This window comes from Rhinolophus ferrumequinum, chromosome 4 (assembly GCF_004115265.2).
Source record: "Rhinolophus ferrumequinum isolate MPI-CBG mRhiFer1 chromosome 4, mRhiFer1_v1.p, whole genome shotgun sequence".
In the NCBI taxonomy this organism is placed as follows: domain Eukaryota; kingdom Metazoa; phylum Chordata; class Mammalia; order Chiroptera; family Rhinolophidae; genus Rhinolophus; species Rhinolophus ferrumequinum.
In genome coordinates, this window is record NC_046287.1 from 54,404,756 (window position 1) to 54,414,439 (window position 9,684).

Below are 9,684 nucleotides of genomic sequence, written 5' to 3' on the forward strand. Positions count from 1 at the left end.
CCCACCCTAATTTACAACTACTTGGCAATAAGAGTTGCTTTTCAATGAACCATTTATTCATGATCCGCTGCTTCACACTGTAGGATTCTTCTTGACTAGGTTAGGAAATGTAATTAATAAATGATAGGATTATTTATGGTTCACGGTGCCAGATTGAGAAATACAATGATATACAGAATGAGCTAAAAATGATTCTCGCAAGCAGCCTAGCAGACTTTAATCTGTGGATTGAATTGTCATCTCAGTTGATATAGTGAAGTGAATCCTGGATGGAATTCATAGACGTTTCTGCATATTGACCTTACTCTTTTTTTTTTTTTTTTTTTGTGATGATGGGAAACAGCCAGCCTCCTTCCACAACAGGGAGCAACCTTTCTGTCTTGGTCTGGGTGTGTCTAGATGGGGTTTATTTTTGGAGAGGGGGAGAGTAAAGCGATGTTCATATGATTGACTAATATAGAAATTCTCTCTAAATGATGGTTTCCAAACATAAATTAGGACTCAGATTAGGATCATAACAAGAAAGAAATCCGACGTACTCAACAAATGAGCCTTCATATTATCAAATCAAAACAGTTCAGCTTGCACTATCAAGTTTTTCCAAAGGAGATTTTTTTTTGGCATAAAAACAAATGTTTATAATGTTTGCTTTATAAGTCTCTCATGATGCTGGCACATAAGAAGCACTTAGTAAGCAACGTGTGTCGTTGAATCAAGACTTGTTTTGACCACGTAAGAAGCCAGAGTTATAGCTTGTCTCTTTGAGGGCTGTCGGGGAGGATTGGAAAGAAGCCGTAGGATTTGCATACTGACACCTGGCCAAGGCTGGCATTAGTGCCTGCCCCCAAGCTGGCCACAACCACAGCAGTGACAGCAGCTGTGACAGCCACTGTAACTCTGATTTATCGAGTTTCTCACATGGGCTGAGCACTTTGCTGTGTACTTTCCGATTTGCATAGCCCATGCTCACCACACCCTGGAACATAACTAATGCTATTCCCACCCCAGATGACAACTTTGGGCTCAAAGCTTAAATGATGTGTCCAGGGTGGCACAACTTGTGTGGAAGAGGATAAGTTGGGGCTCAGGATCCAAGAACAACGACCCTGTCCAGGAATACAATGACACGTGCCTCATTTGTGAGCCACCCACTGCATGTGCGCTTCTTCATGGACTTTTACCGTGTAACCTGCATGCTACGCTAGGAAGTAGGCCTTATGTCATTTAAATTTTTATCACCAGTAGTAAGTAGGAGCGTCCCTGAGTGGTGGGAGGTGAGAAGACTACAACGGACAGAGCACACACACAGGGCTGGTGTTGTCTCTTCAGTTGTGGTCCGCGGACGGAGCTGACAGGAAGGTGCCTGGAGTCCTAGTTTAGAAAGAGCTTCACCTAGTTCAGTGGCTCTAATCCCTTTTATGCCTAGTACTCCCTCTCCTGTTACTAATAGTTTGGAATGTCCCTTTCTACTTGCACTAGGTTGAATAGTTACCCTCCACACCCCACTTCAGGTCCATCAGGAACTTGTGAGTGTGACTTTATTTGGAAGTAGGGTCTTTGTAATGCAATTCATTAAGATGAGGTCATATGGGAGGAGGGTGGGCCCTAATGTAATGACTGGTTTTCATAAGTGGAAATTTATGTGAATGTCTCACTTGAGCATTTGAGGGTCTCCCAAGAATACGGGCAGATCTTACTTGTGTGGGGCTCTGAGAACATTCAGAAACACATCCCTGATCTCTATCGCTAGGTGCCAGAGCCATGGTAACAGTCAAAACAGCCCCAATCATTTCCCAAAACCCCCACCATAGTATCTCACCAGGTTCTCGGAGAAACATGGACCCAGATCCTGTTGATGGTGCCAGGATATGTTCATCGTCCCCTGTGATGATGTCTGTGAGATACTATAGGGTTTGGAATCCTGCAGGCTGCTTGGGCAGAATATGTAAGAGTGGGTGCATGATTTTCTTTTGTTATGAACGCTGTTTCAAAATTCCTTTGGGTAAGGTTGCTTGTCAGATGGGGCATGGTTTTAGCAACGGTGCAGCCAGTGGGAGCATTTTCCTAGCTCCTGAAAGGCAGATTCAGCCCAGGCAAAGGGACATCCAGAGCTCCTAATCCTCTCTATAGACAAAGCTCCAGAGATGCAATCATGGAACCTGAGGTCTTGGCATATGTAGAGGTAGGTTACTGCCTGAGTTTTAAATTGGTCCTTACAAAATCCTGCTTTGAGAGGACAGTTGTAGATACGTTGGACATTCTTCTCCAGCGGCAGTTTGGATGGGAGACTGAGCAATGACCTCACTGAATGGAGGAGTCAGCTTTTCCGTGGTAACAACTGCCATGCACTGTGCTACTCGTATCTCCCTCACGTGACACATGTTGCATTTGTGGGGTTTCTCATCTTTACAATAAGTCAAGGTAATTATGACTATTACCTCCTTTTCCCATTTGAAACCAAGAAGTTAAATATTTACTAATTCAGGCTAAAATTTCTAGGTATCTGAGATAGTACCTGTGCCCAGGTACTATGCCATTGTGACGATAACAGCAGAATTTTCTGGCTTCTTTTTTTGTGCTTAACAAACATAAAAATATTCTGCTCTGACAGGGCTGAGAATCACGAATGCTTTTATGTCAGAAATAGTTACATTTAATTTTGAATTGTTCAGGTGTAAATGATACAGTTTGTGAATCAGACGTCGATTTCCATTCCTTCCTGACTTGTCAGTATTTTCCCAAGTTTATTCCTTAGCAACTTTACCCAAATAGGAACAGCAGCTGGAGAAATAAAATTAGAGTCATTCATGACATTAGTTTTTAAAGTTCTGGTAAAGTAGCTGATGGGTGATGAAGCATACATGTGATAAAAATGGATGATCAGGATTTGATTTAGCCATGCCCCTTCCTGTTCTTGGAGAATTGATGGTTTAGCTGCCCCAAGTACTATTTTGTGTAATGAAATAACTTGCAGCATTTTTGACAGACAGAGCAATATTTCTTTACCCCAAAGTCTATCATTGTGGCTCTTGAGCTTCACTTAATATTTTGAATAATGAAATAGAGAATCTTTGTTTGGCAGCTTGAGAGTAGAACATCACTGGAAGATGAAAGTGCTGGAGTTAATCAGGCTGAATAGCACTGACATTTGCAAGAAGAGATTGCCAGTGAATTAGGATAGAGGAGATGTTCTTAAAGTTGAACCGATGCTTCTGTGAATTTAAAGGGAGAAAAAAACTTAAAAGCACAATTAAGTTTTCCTGGAAGTATTTTTCTCCATGGAATTGAATTTCTGCATCTGATTCTAAAATTGGTATACTACAACACTACTGTTCGCTAAAAATCTTAGATGTGAGTGAACTAAAAAGAACAGTTTGGAAGTCTTTCTATTTATTTATTTATTTTTTATTACTTTTTTTTTTTTTTTTTTTTTGGTGTAGAAGGGTTATTTGAGTTTCATTTCTGATCCATCCAACAGCCAGTTGTTACGTAGGTTTAAAAACAGTGTAGTAGCAAGGCATCTGTCTGCTTACCCCCCAATGAACTTCAGTGCTGGGGCTGAAGCCTTCATTTTTTCTGACGTTGGCTGATACTTCGGAGCCTCTGTTTTGATTTGGATGCTTGTTTTTGCGTAGGAGATTCAATTCTGTTAATTAAGGTAGAACACCTGCTTTTTCTCTGATTTTTCAGTAGATTTACATTTTGAAAAGCAAAGCAGGTGCTTGAATTTTGTAGTATTATAATGAAATGGAAAATTGTCAATGTCACCAAAGTGATTGAAAAATTTCCAAAATGAAGTTGAATTCATGAAATGTTATGAGGCTGTGAGACCAAAATTCCAACATGGCTTTCAAGGAGAGATGTAGTCAGGAAGCATAGTGGAAGAATTTGGAAAGACTGATTTTTTTATGTACCAACACCCTAGGACTTTATAGATTCCCAGTAAGAGTTTGGGGGAAAAAAGAAAAAAAAAGGAGTGTCAGGATGCAATTTTATGCAGTATGTTTAATATAGCATTTGTGAATAGCAAATTGTCAGGAACTCTTACGAGTGCTATTATATCTGTGATTCTGGAGCCAGGAAGAGAGAAATATGGGAAATTGCAGCAATTACAGTCCCATCTCATTGATTAACGCCGATTGCAAAATAGTTTCGAAAATATTGGCATTGCAGCTTCAAGTCTGTTTTACCTAATAACGGGTATGCCAATCACACGAGATTTAGCAAAGGAAGGCATTAAAACAACAAAGGCAGCTCCATGTATCATCTCAGAGTATGTAACTTAATATATATAAGGCAAACTCCAGCAAATCTTTCCTGAACTAATCTCTTCCCAATTTTGATGTTTAATTTGCAATCACTGTTTCTTGGCTTAATCACAAAGACAGTTAACTTTAAAATGCTACATGTTTTGATATGTAAAAAAGCTGTCAAATTGGATGGTCCTATTAAACAGTCAGAGAGAATCATTGAAAAAACAAAACCTGAAAGCCAGATAATGTCTTCCCTGGAAAGAATAATTAGCTCAGGAATTATGCCTCTATTTATATATCTTTTCACAAAAAGTGACACGTTGTACCTTGATGAAGTTCCTGAGCACATGAAAGTTGTTTACATTTCCAGGTTTTATGTATTATTTTTCTAAGTCTTTTGTTTCACAAGAGCACTTGTTTCATATCTTAACATGTAGGAGCACTGGATTCCTATCATTACGTTCTGCACCTTGTCTTATATCTTCCTCTATATTTGTTCTATGACTTGTCCATATCCTATGCAGTGTATGTTTAGTCAAAGCAAACACTGTAGAAATAAAATTCAAAGCATTTTGCAAAGCTTTCCTTACTTATCTTACTTTTAGGCCCTTGGCCTCTATCTCTGTATTAATGTAAATACAAATTTATGTTGAAATGAAAGTAAAGGGGTTTGGAAAGATAATGATGCACTTTTCTTCCTTACCTTTAGATGGTAATTGTATGAATAGGACACCACTAGCTTTCTGGAAAGATTTATCCTAAAGCTGCACATTTACTAGATGTATTTGGTTGGCATGCAGGAAGAATGAGAGAAAGTTTTTGAAAACACTGTAGTATGCAGATCTAGAGAAAGCTCATTAAAACCCTAGTATTTAGTTTGTTGTTGACTGAAAGTTGAGAAAAGAGCAATCATGAACAAGAATTAAGCCAGTCTTTTAACAGTAAATTTATTAATTGCAGCACCCCTCAAAGAGGATTGGGTATAAATGAAACCAGCAGCCTTTATTTCTTGCCCAACAGTGATAGCATAAGTTACACATCTGTAAAGCTTAGGGAAGGTATGGTCAAGGTTTGGCACTAGGGAGGCTAGCAAAAATGTGGAAAGTAAATGACTGGGGTCCCTCCATCCTTCAGCCTACCCCCTATTCCTTTCTGGCTTGGTTAGGTGTTCCCTGCCAGCCATCAGGAAGCTTACCATGAACACAACAGCTCCTTCCCTAAACCAGTTCAGAGAGATGAACTTCTACTCATCCCTCAAAGCCCATTTCACCTGTCACTTCTCTGATGAAGCCTTCCTGGATTTCTGCAAGGCTGAGTGAAGCTGTGGTTTGCTTCTAGAGGACTGTATTCATATTTCTGTTACAGTGTTTACCACTCTGAATTCATTCACTTGCATGCTGCACACATGGCAAACAGCTTCAGGCAGGAACTCTGCCTTGTACATCCTTTGTGCCCAGAACCTAATGTTCTATAAATATTTGTTCAATGAATGAATGCATGAATGAGTCAAACAACTCAGTAATGGTTACTAATGTTATTAACTAGGAAGTTTAAAGACAATGAGAACTATATATATACTGGGGGTGCCAAAAATGTACATATTTTAAGGATGTTATGGTATCTATGTATTACTTTTCGAAGTTGAATTGAATTACTGTAGCAATGTGTAGTATGTCATTCACTCAAAATGACGTTAATCAAATGAATGCTAGTTCAGTCATTGTATTAAAATTTTAATAAAATTTTTTCCTTTCTTAAAATGTGTGTACATTTTTTTGGCACCCTGTGTGTGTCTGTGTGTTTGTGTGTTTGTGTTCCCGCAAACCTCCTCTCTCTCGCTCATTAAATTCAAGCTATGGGTCTCTCTCTGAGCCCTGGTAGCCTCAGAGAAGTCATGCAGGATCCCTATCGTGAGCTCAAGGCTTATTTATTACAAGGATGAAATGAGGTCCTGTAAATAAAGCCCCTTAACATACTGCCTGGAATATACTAACTGTTCACTAAAGTTGTTTTTAGCAGTGAACCTAATATTTTTACAAGTCTTGACACAGTATGATAAGCAGGCATAAGCTCCATTGTGTAATAACACATCAGCTAAGACTTTCCTAGTATTTACTAAGTTCTTTACACAGACTTACTCACTGATATTCTCCGTGGCCCTATGAGGGAGGTACTTTGATGCTTCTATTACATTTGAGCATACCGAGACTCAGAAAGCCTTAGTAACTTGCTAAGATCACACAGCTGGTAAGAGGCAGATCTGGGATTCAAACCAATGCAGTGTGTGTATCCAGCATCCATAAGACATGAAGAACTATTTATTTATTTATTTATTTATTTATTTATTTATTTATTTATTTATTTATTTATTATTAAAGTTTATTGGGGTGACAATTGTTAGTAAAGTTACATAGATTTCAGGTGTACAATTCTGTATTACATCATCTGCAAATCCCACTGTGTGTTCACCACCAGAGTCAGTTCTCCTTCCATCACCATATATTTGATCCCCTTTACCCTCATCTCCCACCCCCCACCCCCTCTTACCCTCTGGTAACCACTAAACTATTTTCTGTGTCTATGAGTTTTTCTCTCATTTGTTTGTCTTGTTCTTCTGTTTTTTTGGTTTATATACTACATATCAGTGAAATCGTATGGTTCTCTGCTTTTTCTGTCTGACTTATTTCGCTTAGCATTATAATCTCAAGATCCATCCATGTTGTCACAAATGGTCCTATTTCATCTTTTCTTACCGCCGAATAGTATTCCATTGTGTATACATACGAAGAACTGTTTATTAAGCACCTACCATATGCAAAGTTTTCTAGGTGTACATGTAATTGTCATCCATACTGGAAATAAATGATTTCATCAGAAACCAGGGCAAAGTATTTTCATCAGAGAGTAAATCAAACAAGTAGAGTTGTTCTGAAAGATTTTGCTGGATTATAATAAAGTTCATTTTCAGAATAAGTCTGGTTCAGAGAATGAAATAATGTAAGTTAGCATCAAATGTTTTGGTCTCAGATGTTCCTATATCATCTTTTCTCACTGCTGAATAGTATTCCATTGTGTATATATACCACAACTTCTTTATCCATTCATATATCAAAGGACATTTTGGTTGTTTCCATGTCTTGGCCACCATAAACGAAGCTGCAATGAACATTGGAGCACACGTGTCTTTATGTGACAACATGGATGGATCTTGAGAGTATAATGCTAAGTGAAATGAGACAGAAAAAGCAGAGAACCTTATGATTTCACTGATATGTGGTGTATAAACAAAAACAACAAAAGAACAAGACAAACAAATGAGAAACAAAAACTCATAGACAGACAATAGTTTAGTGGTTACCAGAGGGTAAGGGGGGTGGGGGGTGGGAGATGAGGGTAAGGGGGATCAAATATATGGTGATGGAAGGAGAACTGACTCTGGGTGGTGAACACACAATGGGATTTATAGATGATGTAATACAGAATTGTACACCTGAAATCTATGTAATTTCACTAACAATTGTCACCCCAATAAATTTAAAAAATAAATAGATAAATAAAAATAAAAAATGTTTTGGTCTCAGGATCCCTCTGCACTCCTCAAAATTACGGAGGAACCCAAAGTGCTTTTGTTTCTGTGGGTTACCACTAGAGCCTTGGAGAGGCCTGGACCGGTCTTCCCCTAATCTCCAGAGGGAATGTGGGCCTGCCCGCATCTCGATGTTCTTCTGACTTCACAATTGTGAAAGAATGAAGTTCTGTTGTTGAAACCGCCGAGTCTGTGGTGCTGTTACAGCAGCCGTAGGACACTGATACACCTAGTGTGCAGAGAAATATTCTAGGGCACGTAATGTATTTTTGTCATATCGTGGTAGATAATGTTTGACAATCCTTCACATACTCATACACTCAAGAAATCTAAATTTTTTTTTTTTGCGTATGTGTTTTCACTTCCTTCATCAACTTTTCTTAATTGAATGTGCTAATTAACACAAAACATAAGTGCTTACTGTATTCACCAGTGATTCTCGGCTTTATCTTTGCTTCCTGTTTATGATTATTCTTCCAGAGATTTTGTGAAAGCCTTTAAAAAAATAGACTTGATCAAGCTTTTGTATTTTGCCCTGGAGAGAATAAACTCATCTCTGATTCCTGAGGTGATTGACTGCAGGACACGAATTCTTTCAGGCTTTTAGGCTGTTTAGCGACATCGTTATTACCATCCTCGCTGCTTCTCCTTTCGGTGCATGTACAATTGTGTCTCGGAGTTAGTTCAGAAATAGAGAGGGGCTGGATGCAGAGGAGGTGTAGGGCCTGTGTTCTTCTCTCCTGCCCTCCTCCTGCACATACTGGTTGCTTTGAAAGCGGCATGTGTCTCCAAAACAGAATCATACTTAATCTGCAAATGTCTTGCTAAGCTTTTTAGAAATGTCCAACTGCAAACCAAGGAAAGCCAGAAGAGCTAGTGTGGCTTGGTCTTGTCACATTGTCTAAAGTTTTTGGAATTTTTTTCTTTGCTTTGCTGCCTCATATAGACAATCTCTTAGAAGGATGAGTCTTGAAAGTTCCTGATGCTCCTGCCAGCATACAGGTGAAGTTTGTGGTTTCAATTCCTCCTTTTTCCTTTTGCGTTCATGCAGCAGCATTGGTAAACATTATGTGGCAAGCATTTTGGGGGAGATTATTAAGTGATTTGATGCTACTTTACCTTCTGAAGCTGCTAGGAAAGACTCTTTGTAGAGGAGCTGGAGTGGTTAATTAAAATGTTAATAGGATTTGTTGGAGGATTAAAGAGGAAATGCGTGCAGGAATTTGGAGTGAAGGGAAAGTAAGGCCACAGGGAACTGTCAGTGGTTCAGGGAAGAGACCTTCTGTGAGGAGAAGGATTCAGCTGCCTGAGTCCAAATACAGTCTTCTCCTAAGCCACCCCCAGCCATCCCAGCAGGCTCTGACCTCCCGCCATCTCTCGGGCACAGTCAGCCACAAGAATACCACCTGCCCTCTTCCCAGGCTCTGGTGACTGGCCTCAGCCTTCACCTGTACTCATGTTAACAGCTCAACCACTGAATTTCCCTCATGTTTTGCCTCCCTTTCCACCTGAGTTTGCAATTTAAAACACTTGACCTCCACCTGCCTTCTCAAGAAATAAATACAACTTTCTGACAAACCCATGAATACAGCAGCAAGCATACGATGCCTCAGGAGCTACACAAGTTTGGTTTTCTTTTCTTTCTTTCTTCCTTCCTTCCTTCCTTCCTTCCTTCCTTCCTTCCTTCCTTCCTTCCTTCCTTCCTTTCTCTCTCTCTCTCTCTCTCTCTCTCTCTCTCTCTCTCTCTTTCTGCTTTCTTTTTTTCTTTCTCTGGAAAACATTTGGTGTTGTTTTGACTTTTGGCATAATTGAGACAACATCTTGATATGGATCAACTCCAAATCC